General features: G+C 44.1%; 3 non-coding genes across 3 annotated transcripts; all 3 read left to right on the forward strand.

Annotated features, from left to right (window-relative positions):
• The first annotated feature begins 2,433 nt into the window (after positions 1–2,433).
• LOC120264080 lies at positions 2,434–2,540 on the forward strand. The gene has a single exon (XR_005537259.1). It is a non-coding gene; the product is annotated as a small nucleolar RNA R71 (small nucleolar RNA).
• Positions 2,541–8,444: 5,904 nt separating this feature from the next.
• LOC120264124 lies at positions 8,445–8,551 on the forward strand. Its single transcript, XR_005537300.1, has one exon. It is a non-coding gene; the product is annotated as a small nucleolar RNA R71 (small nucleolar RNA).
• An 8,904-nt stretch (positions 8,552–17,455) lies between these two features.
• On the forward strand, positions 17,456–17,562 carry LOC120264019. The gene has a single exon (XR_005537203.1). It is a non-coding gene; the product is annotated as a small nucleolar RNA R71 (small nucleolar RNA).
• The last annotated feature ends 6,224 nt before the right edge of the window (positions 17,563–23,786 follow it).

Here is a 23,786-nt window from a genome sequence, read left to right on the forward strand (position 1 = left end):
GCCCAACTCTGCAGGAATTCACACGCCCGTGCGAGAAATTACCCATGGGCGTGTGACAGTCGCATGGTCATTCACAGGGGTAGCAGCACGCCCCTGTGCCTTCTCTGAATGAGCTCATAGTGCAACCCCCACGGGCGTGTGGAAATGCCACACGCCCATATGTTTTCTTTGGATGACTTAGAAAAATCTGCAGGCTCTGCAGAAAATTTCTGAACATGTTTACACACTCAGAGCCTGCCCTATTATGCAAATTTTACCAGTGAAAAATATGAAATAGAGCTCAAACGACCAAACTTTTGCCAATTCCAAATGAAAACACACGATTAATTTTAAAAAACCCACAACAAAATCGCAACACAAGCATGTAAAAATTAAGACACCAACACTTAACAATTTATTCATGCAAACAAACTAAACTAAAAGATAAGAAAATAATTATCACTTGGGTTGCCTCCCAAGAAGCGCTTGTTTAACGTCACGTAGCTTGACGTACCTTGTCTTACCTCACGGGGGTTCATGAATGAAAGTCGCCCTCTTACCCATGACTTGAAAGCATGATGAGCAAAGTCTCTTGAGGGTAGAGGGTGTATTATCGGGTTTCAGATCGCCTATCAATGGTTCATCCAACTTTTTTGGCTCATGTACGTCTCCAACAGCCTTGGAGAGTTTCCAGTGGCGTCTTCTAGCCCTCTTCATTCTCCGAAGCACCTTCTTTAAGATCCCCGTGGTAGATGTTACTTCTTAAGTCGACCCAAGCATCATTACTTCTTCATTGCTCTCCTCTTGGTCGAACAAACCTTCATATGGATCCGGGTTGAACATTTCCTGCATGTATTCATCAACAAGCTCATCAGTAGTGTCTAGAAAATACAAAGTGTCATCAAAATCGAGAGAATGCTGCATGGCTTCAGCAAGGCGGTAAGTGAGTTTGTCATCTCCAACTCTCAATGTGAGCTTTCCGCCGTCCATGTCAATCAATGCTTTGGAAGTCTGCAAGAACTGTCTCCCAAGTATCAAGGGTACATCCGCATGCTCATCAACATCTAGCACTACGAAGTCAACCGGAAAAATGTACTTGTCTACCTTGACAAGCACGTCTTCAATGATACCTCTCGGATGTCGCACCGTTCGGTCCGCCAATTGTAAAGTCATCCGAGTAGGCCTAGGCTCTCCCAAGCCTAGCTTTTGGAAGAAAGTGTATGGCATGACGTTGATACTTGCCCCTGAATCCGCCAATTCCATTTCCTCACCTAAGTTGCCGATGTTACACGGAATGATGAAGCTCCCGTATCTTTCTTCTTCTTTGGCATGTTCTTTTGTAGCACCGCCGAGCATGAAGCATCTAGTACCACTGAAGCACTCTCCTCCAACTTCCTCTTGTTAGTCAACAAGTCTTTCAGGAACTTCGCATGCTTAGGCATTTGAGCTAATGCCTCTACAAAAGGAATGTTGATGTGGAGTTGCTTGAATAAACTCAGGAACTTCTTATACTGTTCATCCCCTTGGTCATTCTTGAACCTAGAGGGATAAGGGATTCTTGGCTTGAAAGGTGGGGATGCCACCTCTTTCTCTTTCTTTGCTCCCTCCACAAGCTCTACAACCTCGGGTGCGTGTTCTTTCGGCTTCTCACTTGGAAGCCTCCCTTCAACCTCACGACCACTTCTCAAAGTGATTGCCTTCACATGTTCTCTAGGGTTGGTTTCCGTATTTCTTGGTAAACTTCCATGTGGCCTTTCGGAGAGAGACTTCGCAATTTGCCCCACCTGATTTTCAAGGTTGTTCAAAGAGGCGGTGTGGTTGCGAAGTGTAGCCTCGACTGATTCAAACAGTGTATTTGCGGATTGAATAAATCTAGCCAAGTACTTCTCTAAATCCGTCATTCGGGTTTCTAAGCCTGAAATTCTGTTTTCCACTTGAAGGGCTTGTTGTTGTTGTTGGAAACCCGGTGGCCCCATGGCCTTTTGTGGTCCTTGATTACTCCATGAAAAGTTGGGATGATTCTTCCAACCTGAATTGTAAGTATTGTTGTATGGGTTCCCTTGAGGTCTCATGCCATTACCTACAAAGTCAACGTTTTCCACTGAAGAAACATCACCAATAACGATCGGGTAATCGGAGGGAGCATGTCCTCCACCACAACCGGTGTAATTGGTCACGACCGCAACTCTGTTCGAAGCTATGAGATCTAGCTTCTTACTAAGACTCTCTACTTGCGCCGCCAATAAGGTTGCCGCATCAATTTCATGGAGACCGGCCACCTTTTTCTTCTCCCTAGCATTCTATTAGTAGATGTTTAACACCATTTTCTCAATTAATTGACGAGCCTCATCGGGGGTTTTGTTACCTAAGGTACCTCATGCTGCCGCATCCAAGAGTTGCCTTGTACTCGGGTTCAAACCATTGTAAAAGGTTTGAACAATCATCCACTCCGGGAATCCGTGTTGCGGACACTTTCTCAGGAGCTCCTTGAACCTTTCCCATGTCTCGAAAAGAGACTCCAATTCCAACTGAACAAAGGACGAGATCTCATTCCTAAGCTTTCCTGATTTTAGGGGAGAAAAATAACGGGCTAGAAAAGCTTCTACCATCTCCTTCCATGTAGTGATTGATGCTCTAGGTAATGAGTGTAGCCACTGCTTCGCTCTCCTCTTCAAGGAAAATGGCAAGGCTCTCAATTTGATGGCATCATCCGTCACCCCATTTATCTTTAGCATATCGCACACCTCGAGAAAGCTCCCTATGTGATTGTTTGGGTCCTCATCGGCCAAACCGTTGAATTGTGCGGTCTGCTGCAGCATATGGATGAATGCCGGCTTTATCTCGAAGTTCTGAGCTGTAATCGGGGGACACACCAACACTAAAGGTCTGGCATAGTCAGATAGTGTTCGCTGTTGCTCATTCTGTTCTGCCATGTTTTCAGATTCCTCTCCTTCCAAATCAGCTGAATTATGCTGTTCTTGCACAGGTTCTTTCCATTTTTTCTAAGTGTACGTTCAAGCTCAGGGTCTCCCTCAATCAATATTGATGGATTCCCTCGGGTCATAACCTAGAGCTGCACCAAAAGGAAAGAAAAAGAAAATCAGAATGATGATAGAATAAGAAGACGTGAAATAGAATGTGTGGTGAATTAGTTAAGAAAACAAAGTGCAAAGTATCTCTAAATGCGTAGTTCCCCGGCAACGGCGCCAAAAACTTGACAAGATCCCCTTGCATATATCCCGCAAGTACACGGGTTTGTCGAAGTAATAATCCCGGGTGAGCGGGTATCGAATCCACAGGGAGTAGGGAATAAAAATAATTAATTTGATTCTTAGCTATGTAAAAGATCAATGATAATGAGTGTCACAATGATTCAATTCTCAACAGTAAAAGCAACAAGTAAGAGAGCAAAAATAAAAAAGGGGGTAAGGCAATCGATAAAGATGGGGTACCCGGATAATGCTCCACCTAGGATAATTGTTTCAAGTGCAAGAACCCTCTATTATGCTTCCTAATCAATGCGATGGTGAGTCGTGGAAATCGTTAATTACATAGTCCCAAATCTAAGGTCAACTATGCCTAACCCTATACATGTCCCGGAGTAGAAATCGAACAATCTTAACACCTCACACTCGCATAGAGTTGCAATGAGCTTTAGGGATTCCAAGTGATAAATATCTTCCTAATTATAGGCCTAACCCTTTGGTCCAGGTAGAAGGTCCCTAACCACAATTAAGCCCTACATACTAAGATCACCTCAACGCTTAACTCCGTTGCATGAGCAACTAAGCCCCAGCGAAGTTCATCCCTTAGACCATTCACTCTATTATGGCCACAAAGAACTCGAGGAACGGAGGTAGAATCTATGACGCCGGAGGTGAAAGGGGACGCTCCTGTACCTCTCGACTCACCCTCTCAATCCTCTCCAACCTAGCTTTGTCTAACGCTCGTGGTGTGTCACTCACTCACAAGGTTACCAACAAGAACTCTGAACCATAGTGTCACTCTAGGGGAAATGTTCATAAAATCAAGCATTCAAGGTTGGAACTCAGACTAAACATCAATTTATTGAAAGCATAATAAAGAGCTTCAAAGAAACAAATACATCCTAGGGTTCACAATACCCGAGTACCCACTAGGGGTTTAGCTTTCCATGGAGCTCAGTACAATCAAAGAAATAGAATGTAAAAGCAATGAATCCATAAAGAAACCCCCTCGATAGTCGTGTTGATGGTCTTATGGAAAGTCCTCTACTCGTCGTCCAAGGATTCCCTCGTCCGGTATAGGATACGCCTCGACGGAAGCTCCCCTACCAACCTTCTTCCTAAGGAATAACAATGTAGGAGCCGTAAAACCTATCCAAAACCTTGGCCAATTACCCTCGAAACCCTAGCTTAAGCCCTCTCTCAAGATGGGGAAAAAGTTGGAGAAAAGAATACCAAAATCGGGGCTAAATCGGCTTTAAATAGGGCTGGAATCGGGCGACTACACGGGCGTGGGTGCTCCACGCGCCCGTGCTGAATTTCCACACAGTCATGGATAATTTCCACACGCCCATGTGGATTCTCTGTTTCATTAGTTTCTCGGCTGGCTGTGAGCAATGCGGCTACAGTATATGCTACAATGTTGCTACTGTGCTCTGCTACAGTATTCGACCTGAATAACTTCCAAATTCTATACTTTCATCGGGGTAACGCAACGGGCACACGTTCACGTCGTGGATGACAAGGTCCCCTTGCTTATATCTAGCAAGTGCAATGGTTTGTCGAAGTAATAATCCCGGATTAGCGGGGTCGAATCCACATGGAGTAGGGAGTAAAGACACTTAATTCGATTCTTAGCTATGTGTAGTATCAACAATGATAAGTGTGGTAATGATTTAATTCTCAGGAATTAAAACCAACAAGTAAGAGACCAAAAGTAAGGAGGAGGCAAGGCAATCGATAAAAATGGGGTACTCGGATGATGTTTCACCTAGGATAATCGCTTCAAGTGCAAGAACTCTCTATTATGCTTCCTAATCAATGCAACGGTGAGTCATGAAAATCCTTACATACATAGAGTTGCAATGAGCTTTAGGGATTCCAAGTGATAAATATCTTCCTAATTATAGGCCTACCCCTTTGGTCCAGGTAGAAGGTCCCTAACCACAATTAGGCCCTAGATACTAAGATCACCTCAACGCTTCACTCTGTTGCATACGCAACTAAGCCCCAGCGGAAGTTCATCCCTTAGACCATTCACTCTATTATGGCTACAAAGAACTCGAGGAACGGAGGTAGAATCTATCACGTCGGAGAGGAAAGGGGACGCTCCTGTACCTCTCGACTCACCCTCTCAACCCTCTCCAACCTAGCTTTGTCTAACGCTCGTGGTGTGTCACTCACTCACAAGGTTACCAACAAGAACTCTTAACCCTAGTGTCACTCTAGGGGAAATGTTCATACAATCAAGCATTCAAGGTTGGAACTCACAATAAAAATCAATTTATTGACAGCATAATAAAGAAGTTCGATGAAACGAATACATTCTAAGGTTCACAATCACCCAAGTACCCACTAGGGGTTTAGCTCTCTATGGAGCTAAGTACAATCAAAGAAATCGAATGTAAAAGCAATAAATCCATAAAGAAACCCCCTCGGTGGTCGTGTCGATGGTCTTGTGGAAAGTCCTCTACTCGTCGTCCAAGGATTCCATCGTCCGGTATAGGATACGCCTCGATTGAAGCTCCCCTACCAACCTTCTTCCTAATGGAATCACGATGTCGGAGCCATAGAACCTCTCCAAAACCTTGGCCAATATCCCTCGAAACCCTAGCCGAAGCCCTCTCGCAAGTTGGGGAAAAGATGGAGAAAAGAATACCAAAATCGGGGCTGAATCGGCTTTTTCGCATGGGCGTGTGGAAATTACCCACGCACGTGCGTAGTTCACAAGGTCGCTCACAAGGGCAAGTCCACGCCCCTGTGTGCTCTCGGGATAATCCGCCTAACTCTGCTTTCTCACAGTCGTATGGTCGTTCACAGGGGCATGGTCGTGTGACAGTCGCATGGTCATTCACAGGGGCATGGTCGTATGGAAATTACCGATGGCCGTGTGACAGTCACATGGTCGTTCACAGCGGCAGGCGCACGCCCCTGTGCTTTCTCTGGCTGAGCTCGCAGCGCAGCTCCACGGGCGTGCGGAAATTCCACACGCCCATGTGTTTTCTCTGGATGACTTAGAAAACTCAGCAGGCTCTGCAGAAAATTTCTGAACATGTTTACACACTCAGAGACTGCTCTATTATGCAAATTTTACCAGTGAAAAACATGAAATAGAGCTCAAATTACCATACTTCGCCAATTCCACTTGAAAACACACAATGACTTTAAAAAAACCACAATAAAATCGCAGTACAAGCATCATAAAAATCAATACACCAACACTTTACAATTTATTCATGCAAACAATCTACCTAAAAATAAGAAAATAGTAAACACTTGGGTTGCCTCCCAAGAAGTGCTTGTTTTATGTCACTAAGCTTGATGTACCTTGTCTTACCTCATGGGGTTCATAGATGAAGGTTGCCTTCTTACCCATGGCTTGAAAGCATGATGTGCAGAGTCTCTTGAGTGTAGAGGGTGTATTATCGGGCTTGAGACTGCCTAGCAATGGTTCATCCAACTTCTTTTGTTCACGGACATCTCCAACAGCCTTGGAGTGTTTCCGGTGGCGTCTCCTAGCCCACTTCATTTTCCGGAGCACCTTCTTCAAGATCCCCGAGGTAGATGGTACTTCTTCCGTCGATCCAAGCATTATTACTTCTTCATTTCCTTTCTCTTGGTCGAACAAACCTTCATATGGATCCGGATTGAACATTTCCTGCATGTATTCATTAATAATCTCATCAGTAGTGTCTAGAAAGTATAAAGTATCATCGAAGTCAAGAGAATGCCGCATGGCTTCAGCAAGACGGTATGTGAACTTGTCATCCCCAACTCTCAATGTGAGCTCTCCGTCGCCATGTCAATCAATGCTTTAGAAGTCCGCAAGAACGGTCTCCAAAGTATCAAGGGTACATCTGCATCCTCATCAACATCTAGCACTACAAAGTCAACCGAAAAAATGTACTTGTCCACCTTGACAAGAACGTCTTCAATGATGCCTCTCGGATGTCGCACTGTTTGGTCCGCTAGTTGCAAAGTCATCCGAGTAGGCCTAGGCTCGCCCAACCCTTGCTTTTGAAAGAAGGTGTATGGCATGACGTTGATACTTGCCCCTGAGTCCGCCAATGCCATTTCTTCACCTAGATTGGCAATATTACACGGAATAATGAAGCTTCCCGGGTCTTTCTTCTTGTTCGGTATGTTCTTTTACAATACCGCCGAGCATGATGCATCTAAAATCACTGAAGCGCTTTCCTCCAACTTCCTCTTGTTAGTCAACAAGTCTTTCAAGAACTTCGCATACTTAGGCATTTGGGCCAATGCCTCAACAAAAGGAATATTAATGTGGAGTTTTTCAATCCCCTTGGTCTTTTTTCAATCTCAGGGACTTCTTGTACTGTTCACCCCCTTGGTCATTTTTCAATCTAGAGGGATAAGGGATTCTTGGCTTGAAAGGTGGGGGTACCACCTCTTTCTCTTTGCTTATTCCCTCTTCAACCTTCTTTTGGCTTCTCAATCGAAAGCCTACCTTCAACCTCACGACCACTTCTTAAAGTGATCGCCTTCACATGCTCTCTATGATTGGTCTCTGTATTGCTCGGCAAGCTTCCATGTGGCCTTTCAGAGAGAGACTTCGCAATTTGCCCCACTTGATTTTCAAGATTATGCAACGAGGCACTGTAGTTGCGAAGTGTAGACTCGACTGATTCAGACCTTGTATTTGCAGATTGTATAAATCTAGTCAAGTACTTCTCTAGGTCACTCATTCGGATTTCCAAACCTGAGACTCTGTTTTCCACCTGAGGGGCTTGTTGCTGTTGTTGGAAACCCGGTGGCCCCATGGCCTTTTGTGAACCTTGATTACTCCATGAGACATTGGGATGATTCTTCCAACCCAGATTGTAGGTATTGCTATATGGGTTTCCTTGAGGTCTCATGCCCTTACCTACAAAATCAACATTCTCCACCTAAGAAACATCACCAATAGAGATCTGGCAATCGGAGGGAGCATGTCCTCCACCACACCCGGTGCAATTAGTCACGGCCGCCACTCTATTTGAAGTTAGAAGATCTAACTTCTTACTCAAATTTTCCACTTGGGCCGCCAATGAAGTTACCGCATCTATCTCATGGAGACCGGCCACCTTTTTCTTCTCCCTAACATTCCATTGGTAGCTATTTAACCCCATTTCTTCAATCAACAGACGGGCCTCATCGAGGGTCTTGCTACCAAAGGTACCTCCTGCTGCTACATCCAAGAGTTGCCTTGTACTCGGGTTCAACCCATTATAAAAGGTTTGAACAATAATCCACTCTAGGAATCCGTGTTGCGGGCACTTTCTCAGGAGCTCCTTGAACCTTTCCCATGTCTTGAATAGAGACTCCAATTTCAACTGAACACAGGAGGAGATCTCGTTCCTAAGCTTTGTTGATTTTCCGGGAGGGAAATAACGAGCTAGAAAAGCTTCCACCATCTCCTCCCACGTGGTAATTGACGCTCTAGGTAATGAGTGTAGCCACTGCTTCGCTCTCGCCTTTAGGGAAAATGGGAAGGCTCTCAATTTGATGGCATCATCCGTCACCCCATTTATCTTCAGCATATCATACACCTCGAGAAAGCTCTCTATGTGACTGTTTGGATCCTCATCGGCCAAACCATTGAATTGTGCCGATTGTAGCAACATGTGGATGAATACCGGCTTCAACTCAAAGTTCTGAGCTATAATCAGTGGACGCACAATACTCGATTGTGTCCCCAATACTGAAGGTCTGGCATAATCGGATAATGTTCGCTCTTGCTCATTCTGTTCTGCCATGTTTTCAGATTCTTCTACTTCCAAATCAGCTAGATTAGAATGTTCTTGTACAGGCTCTTTTCCTTTTCTTTTAAGTGTACGTTCAAGCTCAGGATCTCATTCAGTCAATGTTGAAGGATTCCCTCGGGTCATAATCTAAAGGTGCACCCAAAAAGAAGAAAAAAGAAATCAGAACGATGATAGAATAAGAAGATAGGAAATAGAATGTATGGTGAAATAGCTAAGAAAACAAAGTGCAAAGTATTTCTAAACGCCTATTGCCCGGTAATGGCACCAAAAACTTGACAAGATCCCCTAGCGTATATCCCGCAAGTGCACGGGTTTGTCGAAGTAATAATCCCAGATGAGCGGGTATCAAATCCACAGGGAATAGGGAATAAAAATACTTAATTCGATACTTAGCTATGTGAAAGATCAATGATGATAAGTGTGACAATGATTCAATTCTCAACAATAAAAACAACAAGTAAGAGATCAAAAGTAAAGAAGGGGGTAAGGCAATCGATAAAGATGGGGTACCCGGATAATGCTCTGCCTAGGATAAATGTTTCAAGTATAAGAACCCAATATTATGCTTCCTAATCAATGCAATGGTGAGTCATGGAGATCCTTAATTACATAGTCCCATATCTAAGGTCAACTATGCCTAACTCTATACATGTCCCGGAGGAGAGATTAGATAACCTCTCAACCTCGCACTCGCATAGAGTTGCAATGAGCTCTAGGAATTCCAAGTGATAAATCTCTTCCTAATTATAGACCTAACCTTTTGGTCCAGGTGTAAGGTCCATAACCACGATTAAGCCTTATATACTAAGATCATCTCAACGCTTCACTTCATTGCATACGCAACTATGCCCCAGCTGAACTTCATCCCTTAGACCGTTCAATCTATTATGGCCGCAAAGAACTTGAGGAACGGAGGTAGAATCTATCACTGGTTTGTCGAAGTAATAATCCCGGGTGAGCGGGTATCGAATCCACAGGGAGTAGGGAGTAAAGACACTTAATTCGATTCTTAGCTATGTGGAATATCAACAATGATAAGTGTGACAATGATTCAATTCTCAACAATTAAAAGCAACAAGTAAGAGAGCAAAAGTAAGGAGGAGGTAAGGCAATCGATAAAGATGGGGTACTCGGATGATGCTTCACCTAGGATAATCGCTTCAAGTGTAAGAACTCCCTATTATGCTTCCTAATCAATGCAATGGTGAGTCATGGAAATCCTTACATATATAGTCCGAAATCTAAGGTCAACTATGCCTAACTCTATTCATGTCCCGGAGGAGAGATTAAATAACCTCTCAACCTCGCACTCAAATAAAGTTGCAATGAGTACTAGGGATTTTAGGTGATAAATCTCTTCCTAATTATAGACCTAACCTTTTGGTCCTGGCAGAAGGTCCCTAACCAAAATTAAGCCCTAGATACTAAGATCCCCTCAACGCTTCACTCCGTTGCACGCGCAATTAAGCCCCAGTGGAGATTCATCCCTTAGACCATTCACTCTATTATGGCCACAAAGAACTTGAGGAACGGAGGTAGAATCTATCACGTCGGAGGGGAAAGGGGACGCTCCTATACCTCTCGACTCACCCTCTCAACCCTCTCCAACCTAGCTTTGTCTAACGCTCGTGGTGTGTCAATCACTCACAAGGTTACCAACAACAACTCTCAACCCTAGTGTCACTCTAGCGGAAATTTTCATACAATCAAGCATTCAAGGTTGGAACTCATAATAAACATCAATTTATTGAAAGCATAATAAAGAAGTCCAATGAAACAAATACATCCTAGGGTTCACAATCACCCAAGTACCCACTATGGGTTTAGCTTTCCATGGAGCTAAGTACAATCAAAGAAATCGAATGTAAAAGCAATGAATCCATAAAGAAACCCCCTCGATGGTCGTGTCAATGGTCTTATGGAGAGTTCTCTACTCGTCGCAAGGGATCCTTTATCCGGCCTAGGATACACCTCGCCGGATCGATGACAACGAAAGCTCTCCCAATAACCTTCTTCCAAACGACGCTCGATGTCGGAGCCATAGAACCTCTCCAAAACCCTAGCCAATACCCCTCAAAACCCTAGCCGAAGCCTTCTCTCAAGTTGGGGAAAACATGGAGAAAAGAATACCAAAATCGGGGCTGAATCGGCTTTAAATAGGGCTGGAATCGGGCGACTTCATGGGCGTGGACAGTACACGCACCCGTGTGGAATTTTCCACACGGCGGTGGATAATTTCCACACGCCCGTGTGGATTCTATGTTTCTCTGATTTCTCGGCCGGCTGTGAACAGTGCTGCTACAGTACTTGCTACGGTGCTCTGCTACAATCTTCGACCTGAATAACTTCCAAATTCCATATTTTCATCGGGGTAAAGCAAACGGGCACACGTTTACATCGTGAATCACTTGCTTCTTCAATGATATACATGTTGGTGGAGCTCTCGTTCTTATGTGCATAAATCAGAATGCTCGAGTGTGACTGTCTTTGTGCTCCTCCAAATGGATGTGCTCACACGAATGCGAGGAGGTTGGCACACACTCTAGCATCTCACACCTGACCTATGTCTTCGCGTTTGAACCTTAGCAAGATTTCCTCCAAAATAGGTGCATTATGATCCACATTGGCCTATTTCCTTCATACTCGGCCTCACAACCCTACCTGCATAAAAGTAACATAAAAACACACATATTAGTGTAAAAACCTGAGAAAAGTAATACTGAACATAAGTAATGAACACTTCGCATCCATATCGCACAAGCACTTATCAAACTCCCCCACACTTAAGCTTTTGCTTGTCCTCAAGCAAACATTAAAACATTTTGTGCATCAATGAAGAAAATATTGAAAGTGCTTGGCCTTAGCTTCACCGAGGCATACAAAGAAAGTATTCTACAAGTAAGGAAAATTTCAACACTAAATATGAAAAATCAATGCTCTAGCTAAAAACTTGAATAATAAAAAAAAAATGACAAACCCGAATTTCGTGTATGTGTGTGAACTCACTCAAAACAACCCAAAGTATACTCCTCAAAGTTCTAAGTACAAGGGACTTATTTATCTACAAAAGTGACAAAACATTTAAAAGATGGTAGTAGCTTCACACATCCTCTAAGGTAGCCCTTTCCAAAGCGGCCGCTAAGGTGGCTTTCACACTTTCGAGGTGGTAGCTTTCACTCATCCTATGAGATAGCTCTTTCTCTCATTAGGGCATAACTAGTATCTGACTTGTGAGAGTAGCTTCATACTTCATAGGTGGTTGCTCTTTCCAACCAACAAATACAAATAACACTAAAACTATTTTGTTCCTTCTTTTTATTTTCATTTTTTTTTAATTTAGCAAAAGAAGTAAACCTAACTAGTCCCTTTAACATCGAACATGAGTTTCCAATAGAGTTAAGAGAGTGAATAGTGCACTAAGTGTAAATCAGGCAAAAATTCGTAAAAATTCAAGCAAGAACTAGAGCATGAAAACATTCAATGTTAACAATTCTCCTAGACTTAAGAATATAATCATTGCAACTAAGGTGAACCGCCATTGGCTATGTGAGCATATAATAATCAAGAACAATAGAAACGATGTGCGCATTATGAAACTCCCCCCCACACCTAAGTTGTACATTGTCCCCAATGTACACATGCAAGCTCACTCAAAATATATCATTCAAAAATAGATGTGGGAGAAGCAATCAAAACAATACTCCCCTGACTCCTAGTGTTGCGTTTGATGAAGGTAATTCATTGGGAGTAGTGTTCCAAGGGGTTGTGAAGCTCACACGGCCAAATGCCGAAGCACCTTGGCCGTGCCCATGACTAAGTCTCAATTCCCAAGATAACAAGACCATATGCACGCATACACGAGGGGGTTCAGTGAAGCTCAAGAAAAACAAAAATAACTCGAGTGTATAAAAGATGAAGCAATAAATACAACTCGGTAAATACAACATAACATAAACTCAGAAGGAAAAATCCTTTATGAGTGAACAAGTCTAAAAACAAGAAAATAGAATAAAGTAAAATGCACGAAAGTAAAAGAAAAGTCAAGTGTTAGAGTCGCTCTCGGGCTCCTGTGCTGCTGCTGTTGCTGAAGTGGAAGCACATGGTGGGTCCACCGATGCTGTAGTCGAGGATGGAGGTGCTGGAGGAACTGACGGGGCCTGAAGGGTCCTCGGTTGCAGGACAAATGATGAGGCAACATCTCACTCTACGATCTGCTGTAATATGTCAAAATGTGCCATGAACTCTGTATACTGAGTGGCCTGCGTAGCCCGAATCTCGGCAATCTCTGCTCGAGTCTCAGCCACCTCTGTCTGTATCACTCCCAAGGTGCTCTCAAGCCTCTCAAAATGATCATGAGCTTGAGATGGTGGAAATATACGCACGGGGGGTGGTTCCTCTACTGCTGGAGGTGTCTCAGTGCCTATCGGTGCTGGTTGGGGCTCGGGAGCGGACTGAGATGCCCCAGCTTCATCTTCAAATGGTATGTTCAGCACATAAACACCATTTGAATATTTTCGGATCAACCCCATGAGCCTCATTGTCTCTAACCGAAGTGGTGCTGGTATTATCGCTATCTCAGTTCCGTTGATTTTGTCTCGCAAACCCATCCCCATAATGAGTCTGGTAATTTATGGACCTGAGAAGATGACACCCAATCGAGGATATTGTCCTTGATGCTTCAAATACTCCGCTAAAATGTGTCCCAGATGGACCGGTTCGTTCCGAACCATGGAGGACAAGTACAGAAGCTCTTGCTTGTTGATGACTCCCGTGCTATCACCGTAACTATTCACTGACCTGCTTATGATGGCGTGAAGATATCTGTAACTGGGTCGAGATAAACATGAGGCCTTAGACACTCCTGGTTCATAATGCCCCTTTCCACATAATAATGAATACGCCTCAATGGGAGATAAACCCGTCATGTCAATTGGGAGATTCTCATACTCCTCAGTTTCAGTATACTCTTCATCATATAGACCAAGTCTAGTGGAAAACTGTGTGACACTCATACTATGATGCTGCCCAAAAGCTCTGAACTGAATCACGTCGACACTATCAAAATGAGCATAAGAGCGGTCGAACTCAAACAATGCATGTACCTCCAAAGTGAATGTGCGGATAGCAGGGTCATGAATGTTCAGTAACTTGTGCCAATTACCGACCAATAATAATTTCTCGACCTCGTCAGCCATATCATCCACTAGTTGCACCTTCCTAAGTAACCCAACATCCAGAATTCGCGTTTGACCAAACTTAAGCTTCTCTAACCGCTCAAACCGAGCTTGATGCGCAGGGAGTGTGAATTCCATAACTTCCGGCTCAGGGGCAGGTTTTCGAGGCCGCTTAGCAACTGCTTTCTTCGATTTGGTAGCCATACCTGCATGTATTAGAAAAGGAAAATCAATCAGTTCCATTCAAGCTGCAGAAAAATAAGAACACAGGGCCGTGCGGAAATTCTGCATGCCCATGCGCTACCACGGGGCATGAAAACCGCACGGCCCTTGTAGCCAATCTCCATGCCACCTCTCTATCTCACTTCCATATCATCTTAAAAACAAATCATAACCAGTTTAGCAAGAAAACGATGTGTATTGACCATTTTAATCGCAGGTAATCAGTTAGATTAAAACGAAATCGAAGAAGAGAGGAAATCAAGGCTTACCGATGTGCTGCACTTAAACACCCTTACAATCCACACAATGCTCAATCAATCAACTCGAAGACGATAGTAGCAGGGGACAAGAATGTCAAAAAAATGCTCTTTGGGCGGCTTAGTTTATTTGAGGGGAAGGGTGTGACTCTTGTATTCGGAGACCGGATGGTCCTTTAAATCCTGGAGATCCACACGGGCGTGCGGGAGTCGTCCACGCCCGTGTGCCCTCAAACGAAGGGTTCACAGGTGTGGACGCACGCCCCTGTGGCCTTGCTGGATATCCGAGAAAAATGTATACACGCCCGTGCGGAAATTCCGCACGGGCGTGGACTTACACATGCCCAACTCACAGGGGCAGCCGCACGCCCCTGTGTTTTCTCGGGATGGAGGGAACACCCTGCAGAGTTTCGCACGGGCATGTGGAAATTACCCATGCTCGTGTGTGTTTCACAAGGTCGCTCACAGGGGCGATTCCACGCCCCTGTGTGCTCTCGGGAAAATCTGCCCAACTCTGCAGGAATTCACACGCCCGTGCGGAAATTACCCATGGGCGTGTGACAGTCGCATGGTCATCCACACGAGCAGCCGTACACCCTTGTGCCTTCTCTAGATGAGCTCGCAGTACACCCACGGGCGCGTGGAAATTCCACACGCCCGTGTGTTTTCTCTGGATGACTTAGAAAAACATGCAGGCTCTGCAGAACTATTCTGAACATGTTTACACACTCAGAGCCTGCTATATTATGCAAAATTTACCAGATAAAAACACGAAATACAACTCAAACGACCAAACTTCGCCAACTCTCAACAAAACACACAATGAGTTCTTTTAAAAAGCCACAACAAAATCGCAGCACAAGCACTTAAAAATCGAGACACCAACACTTAACAATTTATTCATGCAAACAAACTAAACTAAGAAGATAGGAAAACAGTAAACACTTGGGTTGCCTCCCAAGAAGCGCTTGTTTAACGTCACGTAGCTTGACGTACCTTGTCTTACCTCACGGGGGTTCATGAATGAAAGTCTCCCTCTTACCCATGACTTGAAAGCATGATGAGAAAAGTCTCTTGAGGGTAGAGGGTGTATTATCGGGTTTCAAATCGCCTATCAATGGTTCATCTAACTTTTTTGGCTCATGTATGTCTCCAACAATCTTGGAGCGTTTTTGGTGGCGTCTCCGAGCCCTCTTCATTTTCCAGAGCACCGTCTTAAAGATCACCGGGGTAGATGTTTCTTCTCCAATCGAACCAAGCATCATTACTTCTTCATTGCTCTCCTCTTGGTCGAACAAAGCCTTCATATGGATCCAGGTTGAACATTTCCTGCACATATTCATCAACAAGCTCATCAGTAGTGTCTAGAAAGTATAAAGTGTCATCAAAATGAAGAGAATTCCGCATGGCTTCAGCAAGGCGATATGTGAGCTTGTCATCTCCAACTCTCAATGTGAGCTCTCCGCCGTCCATGTCAATCAATGCTTTGGAAGTCTGCAAGAACGGTCTCCCAAGTATCAAGGGTACATCCGCATCCTCATCGACATCTAGCACTACAAAGTCAACCCGAAAAATGTACTTGTCCACCTTGACAAGCACGTCTTCAATGATGCCTCTCGGATGTCATACCGTTCGGTCCGCCAATTGTAAAGTCATCCGAGTAGGCCTAGGCTCTCCTAAGTCTAGCTTTTGGAAGAAATTATATGGCATGACGTTGATACTTGCCTCTGAATCCGCCAATGCCATTTCCTCACCTAAGTTGCTGATGTTACACGGAATGATGAAGCTTCCCGGGTCTTTCTTCTTGTTTAGCATGTTATTTTGCAACACTGAAGCACTCTCTTCCAATTTCCTCTTGTTGGTCAATTGGTCTTTCAGGAACTTCGCGTACTTAGGCATTTGAGCCAATGCCTCTACAAAAGGAATATTGATGTGGAGTTGTTTGAACAGACTCAGGAACTTCTTATACTGTTCATCCCCTTGGTCATTCTTCAATCTAGAGGGGTAAGGGATTCTTGGCTTAAAAGGTGGGGGTGCCACCTCTTTCTCTTTGTTTACTCCCTCCTCAGCCTCTACAACCTCGGGTGCGTGTTCTTTCGGCTTTTCACTCGGAAGCCTCCCTTCAACCTTACGACCATTTCTCAAAGTGATCGCCTTCACATGTTCTCTAGGATTGGTTTCTGTGTTGCTTGGTAAACTTCCATGTGGCCTTTCGGAGAGAGACGGTGTGATTGTGAAGTGTAGCCTCGACTGATTCAAACCTTGTATTTGTATTTGCCGATTGAACAAATCTAGCCAAGTGCTTCTCCAAATCCGTCATTCGGGTTTCCAAGCCTGAAATTCTGTTTTCCACTTGAGGGGCTTATTGCTGTTGTTGGAAACCCGATGGCCCCATGGTCTTCTGTGGTCCTTGATTACTCCATGAAAAATCGGCATGATTCTTCCAACCTGAATTGTAAGTGTTGTTGTATGGATTCCCTAGAGGTCTCATGGCATTACCTACAAAGTCAACGTTCTCAACTGAAGAAACATCACCAATGACGATTGGGCGATCGCAGGGAGCATGTCCTCCACCACAACCGGTGCAATTGGTCACGGCCACAACTCTATTCGAAGCTATAAGATCTAGTTTCTTACTCAAACTCTCCACTTGGTCCGCCAATGAAGTTACCGGATCAATTTCATGGAGACCGGCCACCTTTTTCTTCTCCCTAGCATTCCACTGGTAGCTATTTAACCCCATTTCCTCAATCAATTGATGAGCCTCATTACCTCTTGCCACCGCATCCAAGAGTTACCTTGTACTCGGGTTCAAACCATTGTAGAAGATTTGAACAATCATCCACTCCGGAAATCCGTGTTGCGGACACTTTCGCAGGAGTTCCTTGAACCTTTCCCATGTCTCAAATAGAGACTCCAATTCTAGCTGCACAAAAGATGAGATCTCATTCCTAAGCTTTGATGATTTTCCGGGAGGGAAATAACGGGCTAGAAAAGCTTCTACCATCTCCTCCCATGTAGTGATTGATGCTCTAGGTAATGAGTGTAGCCACTGCTTTGCTCTCCCCTTTAAGGAAAATGAGAAGGCTCTCAATTTGATGGCATCATCCATCACACTATTTATCTCTAATATGTCGCACACCTCGAGGAAGCTCTCTATGTGACTGTTTGGATCCTCATCGGCCAAACCGTTGAATTGTGCAGACTGCTGCAGTATATGGATGAATGCCGGCTTTAGCTCGAAGTTCTGAGCTATAATTGGGGGACGCACAATACTCGATTGTGTCCCCAACACTGAAGGTCTGGCATAATCGGATAGTGTTCGTTGTTGCTCACTTTTGTTCTTCCATGTTTTCAGATCCTTCTACTTCTAAATCAGCTGGATTATGCTATTCTTGCACAGGTTCTTTCCCTTTTCTTCTAAGTGTACACTCAAGCTCAGGGTCTCCTTCAACCAATATTGATGAATTCCCTCGGGTCATAACCTGGGGCTGCACCAAAAAGAAAAAAAAAGACAATCACAATGATGATAGAATAAGAAGATATGAATTAGAATATGTGGTGAAATAACTAAGAAAACAAAGTGCAAAGTATCTCTAAACGGCTAGCTCCCTGGCAACGGCGCCAAAAACTTGGCAAGATCCCCTTGCGTATATCCCGCAAGTGCACGGGTTTGTCGAAAGTAATAATCCCGGTTGAGCGGGTATCGAATCCACAGGGAGTAGGAAGTAAAGACACTTAATTCGATTCTTAGCTATGTGGAATATCAACAATGATAAGTGTGACAATGATTCAATTCTCAACAATTACAAGCAACAACTAAGAGAGCAAAAATAAGGAGGAGGTAAGGCAATCGATAAAGATAGGGGTACTCGGATGATGCTTCACCTAGGATAATCGCTTCAAGTGCAAGAACTCTCTATTATGCTTCCTAATAAATGCAATGGTGAGTCATGGAAATCCTTACATACATAGTCCCAAATCTAAGGTCAACTATGCCTAACTCTATTCATGTCCCGGAGGAGAGATTAAATAACCTCTCAACCTCGCACTCGCATAAAGTTGCAATGAGCTCTAGGGATTCCAGGTGATAAATCTCTTCCTAATTATATACCTAACCTTTTGGTCCAGGCGGAAGGTCCCTAACCACAATTAAGCCCTAGATACTAAGATCCCCTCAACGCTTCACTCCGTTGCACGCGCAACTAAGCCCCAGCAGAGATTCATCCCTTAGACCATTCACTCTATTATGGCCACAAAGAACTCGAGGAACGGAGGTAGAATCTATCACGTCAGAGGGGAAAGGGGACGCTCCTGTATCTCTCGACTCACCCTCTCAACCCTCTCCAACCTAGCTTTGTCTAACGCTCGTGGTGTGTTACTCACTCACAAGGTTACCAACAAGAACTCTCAACCCTAGTGTCACTCTAGGGAAAATTTTCATACAATCAAGCATTCAAGGTTAGAACTCACAATAAACATCAATTTATTGAAAGCATAATAAAGAAGTTCAATGAAACGAATACATCCTAGGGTTCACAATCACCCAAGTACCCACTAGGGGTTTAGCTCTCCATGGAGCTAAGGACAATCAAAGAAATCGAATGTAAAAGCAATGAATCCATAAAGAAACCACGTCGATGGTCGTGTTGATGGTCTTGTGGAGAGTTCTCTACTCGTCGCAAGGGATCCTTTGTCCGGCCTAGGATACACCTCGCCGGATCGATGCCGACGAAAGCTCTCCCAATAACGTTCTTCCAAATGACACGTGATGTCAGAGCAGTACAACCTCTCCAAAACCATAGCCAATATCCCTCAAAACCCTAGCTGAAGCCCTCTCTCAAGTTATGGAAAAGATGGAGAAAAGAATACCAAAATTGGGGCTGAATCGGCTTAAAATAGGGCTAGAATCGGGAGACTCCATTGGCGTGGACGGTACACGTAGCCGTGCGGAATTTCCACACGCCCGTGTGGATTCTTTGTTTCTCTGATTTCTCAGTCGACAATGAACAGTGCTGTTGTATTACTTGCTACGGTGCTCTGCTACAGTCTTCAACCTGAATAATTTCCCAATTCCATATTTTCATCGAGGTAACGCAAACGGGCACACGTTTACATCGTGAATCACTTGCTTCTTCAATGATATACATGTTGGTGGAGCTCTTGTTCTTATGTGCATAAATCGGAATGCTCGAGTGTAACTACCTTTGTGCCCCTCTAAATGGATGTGCTCACTCGAATGCGAGGAGGTTGGCACACACTCTAGCATCTCACACCTGACCTATGTCTTCGCGTTTGAACCTTAGCAAGATTTCCTCCAAAATAGGTGCATTATGATCCACATTGACCTATTTCTTTCATACTCGGCCTCACAACCCTACCTGCATAAAAGTAACATAAAAACACACATATTAGTGTAAAAACCTGAGAAAAGTAATGCTCCACATAAGGAATGAACATTCGCATCCATATCGCACAAGCACTTATCAGACGCTCCTGTACCTCTCGATTCACCTTCTCAACCCTCTCCAACCTAGCTTTGTCTAACGCTCGTGGTGTGTCACTCACTCACAAGGTTACCAATGAGAACTCTTAACCCTAGTGTCACTCTAGGGGAAATTTTCATACAATCAAGTATTCAAGGTTGAAACTCATAATAAACATCAATTAATTGAAAGGATAATAAAGAGACTCAATGAAATGAATACATCCTAGGGTTCACAAATACCCATGCAACCACTAGGGGTTTAGCTCTCCATGGAGCTAAGTATAATCAAAGAAATAGAATATAAAAGCAATGAATCCATAAAAAAAACCCCTTGATAGTCATGTCGATGGTCTTGTGGAAAGTCCTCTACTCGTCGTCCAATGATTCCCTCGTCCGGTATAGGATACGCCTCAACGGAAGCTCCCCTACCAACCTTATTCCTAAGGAATGATGATGTTAGAGCCGTAGAACCTCTCTAAAACCTTGGCCAATACCCCTCAAAACCCTAGCCGAAGCCCACTCTCAAATTTGGGAAAAGATGGAGAAAAGAATACTAAAATCGGGGCTGATTCGGCTTTAAATAGGGCTAGAATCGGGCGACTACGCGGGCGTGGATGCTTCACGCGCCCGTGCGGAATTTTGACACGGCCGTGGATAATTTCCTCATGCCAGTGTGGATTCTCTGTTTCTCTGATTTCTCGGCCGGCTGTGAACAGTGCTGCTATAGTACTTGCTGCCGAGTAATGCAAACGGGCACATGTTCACATCGTGGATCACTTGCTTCTTCAATGATAGGCAAGTTGGTGGAGCTCTTGTTCTATGTGCATAAATCGAAATGCTCGAGTGTGACTGCCTTTGTGCCCCTCCAAATGGATGTGCCAAACTAGAATACGAAGAGGTTGGCACACCCTCTAGCATCTCACATCCGACCTATGTCTTCGTGTTTGAACCTTAGCAAGATTTCCTCCAAAATCGGTGCATTGTGATCCACATTGGCTTCTTTCCTTCATACTCGGCCTCACAACCCTACCTGCATAAAAGTAACATAAAAACACACATACTAGTTTAAAAACCCGAGAAAAGTAATGCTCAACATAAGGAATGAACGCTTCACATTCATACAGCACAAGCACTTATCATGTGTGAACTCACTCAAAACAACCCAAAGTATACTCCTCACTGTTCTAAGTACATGGGACTTATTTATCTACAAAAAGTAACAAAAATTTCAAAAATGGTAGTAGCTTCACACATCCTCTAAGGTAGCTATTTCCAAAGCGCCCGCTAAGGTGGCTTTCTCTAAAATCACTGAAGCACTCTCCTCTAACTTCCTCTTGTTGGTCAACAAGTCTTTCAAGAATTTTGCATACTTAGGCATTTGGGCCAATGCCTCAACAAAAAGAATATTGATGTGGAGTTGTTTGAACAAACTCAGGAACTTCTTGTACTGCTCATCCCTTGGTTATTCTTCAATCTAGAGGGATAAGGGATTCTTGGCTTTAAAGGTGGGGGTGCCATCTCCTTCTCTTTGCTTGCTCCCTTCTCAACCTCTATAACCTCGGTTGCATGTTCATTGGGCTTCTCACTCGAAAGCTTACCCTCAACCTCACGACCACTTCTCAAAGTGATCGCCTTCACATGCTTTCTAGGGTTGGTCTCGGTGTTACTCGGCAAGCTTCCTTGTGGCCTTTCCGATAAGGACTTCGCAATCTGTATTACTTGATTTTCAAGATTATGCAAAGAGGCGGTGTGGTTGTGAAGTGTGGCCTCAACTAATTGGAACCTTGTATCAGATGATTGCACAAACCTAGTTAAGGCCTTCTCCAAATCGTTCATTCCGATCTCTAAACCTGAAACTCAGTTCTCCATGTTTGGGGCTTGTTGTTGGAAACCCGGTGGCCCTATGGCCTTTTGTAGACCTTGGTTGCTCCACTAGAAATTGGGATGACTCTTCCAACCCGGATTATAGGTATTGTTGTATGGGTTTCCTTGATTCCTCATGCCATTACCCATAAAATTGACATTCTCAACCGAAGATGCATCACCAATAGAGATCGGGCAATCGGAGGGAGCATGTCCTCCACAACACCCGGTGCAAGTAGTCATGACCGCCACTATATTCGAAGTTAGGAGATCTAACTTCTTACTCAATGATTCCACTTGAGCCGGCAATGAGGTTACTGCATCCATTTCATGGAGGCCGGCCACCTTTTTCTTCTCCCTGGCATTCTATTGATAACTGTTTAACCCCATTTCTTCAATTAATTGATGGGCCTCATTAGGGGTCTTGCTACCTAAGGTACCTCCTGCTGCCGCATCCAAAAGTTGCCTTGTACTCAGATTTAGACCGTTGTAAAAGGTCTGAACAATCATCCACTCCAGGAATCTGTGTTGCGGGCTCTTCCTCAGGAGCTCCTTGAACCTTTCCACGTCTTAAATAGAGACACCAATTCTAACTGTACAAAGGACGAGATCTCATTTCTAAAGTTTGCGGATTTTCCGGGAGGGAAATATCTGGCATGAAAAGCTTCTACCATCTCATCCCATGTGGTAATCGAGACTCTAGGTAATGAGTGTAGCCACTACTTCGCTCTCCCCATTAAGGAAAAATGGGAAGGCTCTCATCTTGATGGTATCATCCGTCACCCCGTTTATCTTCAGCATATCACACTGATAAGTGCTTGAGTAGAAATATTTTTATATATGTTTTACATGCATTGAGCATCATTTTTACTGTGGTTTATGTCTCTTATTGTGTATTTGGTGTTCTTTTATGCATATAGGTTGTGAATGCTTTGAAGAGTAAAAAGGAAGCAAAGATAGGCTATAAAGACACAATGTTGGGAGTTCTTGTTCAATTAAAGGACCAAGACACGAGAGCAGTTCATAAACATGGAGATGTGTGCCAACTTCCAAGAAGATTCAAGTCAATTCACTAGTTGGAAGGGCACAAAGGCAGCCACATCTTCATGTTCCTTCTCTTTGTGAAGATTGCAAGACCTCTCAAAGATACGTCGATGAAGAAAAGTTTTATAGACTACCACATGGACGTGTGCCCGGACATGTGGCCTCAAGAAAAGAGTGTTTGGACCGCGTTTCGTGAAAAGTATTGTAGAAATCTTATTGTAGCAACTTTCTGTCAGACTAGTAAAAAAATCATTTACGGCAGGGTGGAAATTCCAGCGCCGCGTGAAATTCTGCGACCCAGCGGGCGTGGAAAAATCCACGCAGGCGCGTGAGGGGCACGTGACGGACGCGATCTAAGGCCTATAAATAGCCGTTTTGCCCTATTCTTTCTCATCTTTTTGTGCGGCTCTTGAGGGGTGAGACGGCTAGGGGTTTGGAGAGGAGGTCTTTGCGGCTTTGGAGGCGCTTCGTCACCAACTTTGATCGATTCCTCCTCCGTCATAGCATCAAGGAAGCCACCGGTGAACCTAGCTTCGAGTGGGTCCTTCAAGGCGTCGAAGCTCTCCATCAAGGCCATCGAGTTCATATATAAGGGGTTTATTTCTATGGTTTTAATGTACTTTCATTCATTGATGGTGTGTTTTGTATGTTGCTCCATGGAGAGCTAAAACCCTAGAGGGTATTTGGGCTTGTGAACCCTAGGATTCTCATTTTTTGTGGATTTGCTTAGTGTTTCTATTTAATCCGAGTTTGATTAAGTTTTAATCTTGTATTCTCATTGCTTGCTT

Source organism: Dioscorea cayenensis, chromosome 6, assembly GCF_009730915.1.
Source record: "Dioscorea cayenensis subsp. rotundata cultivar TDr96_F1 chromosome 6, TDr96_F1_v2_PseudoChromosome.rev07_lg8_w22 25.fasta, whole genome shotgun sequence".
Taxonomy (NCBI): domain Eukaryota; kingdom Viridiplantae; phylum Streptophyta; class Magnoliopsida; order Dioscoreales; family Dioscoreaceae; genus Dioscorea; species Dioscorea cayenensis.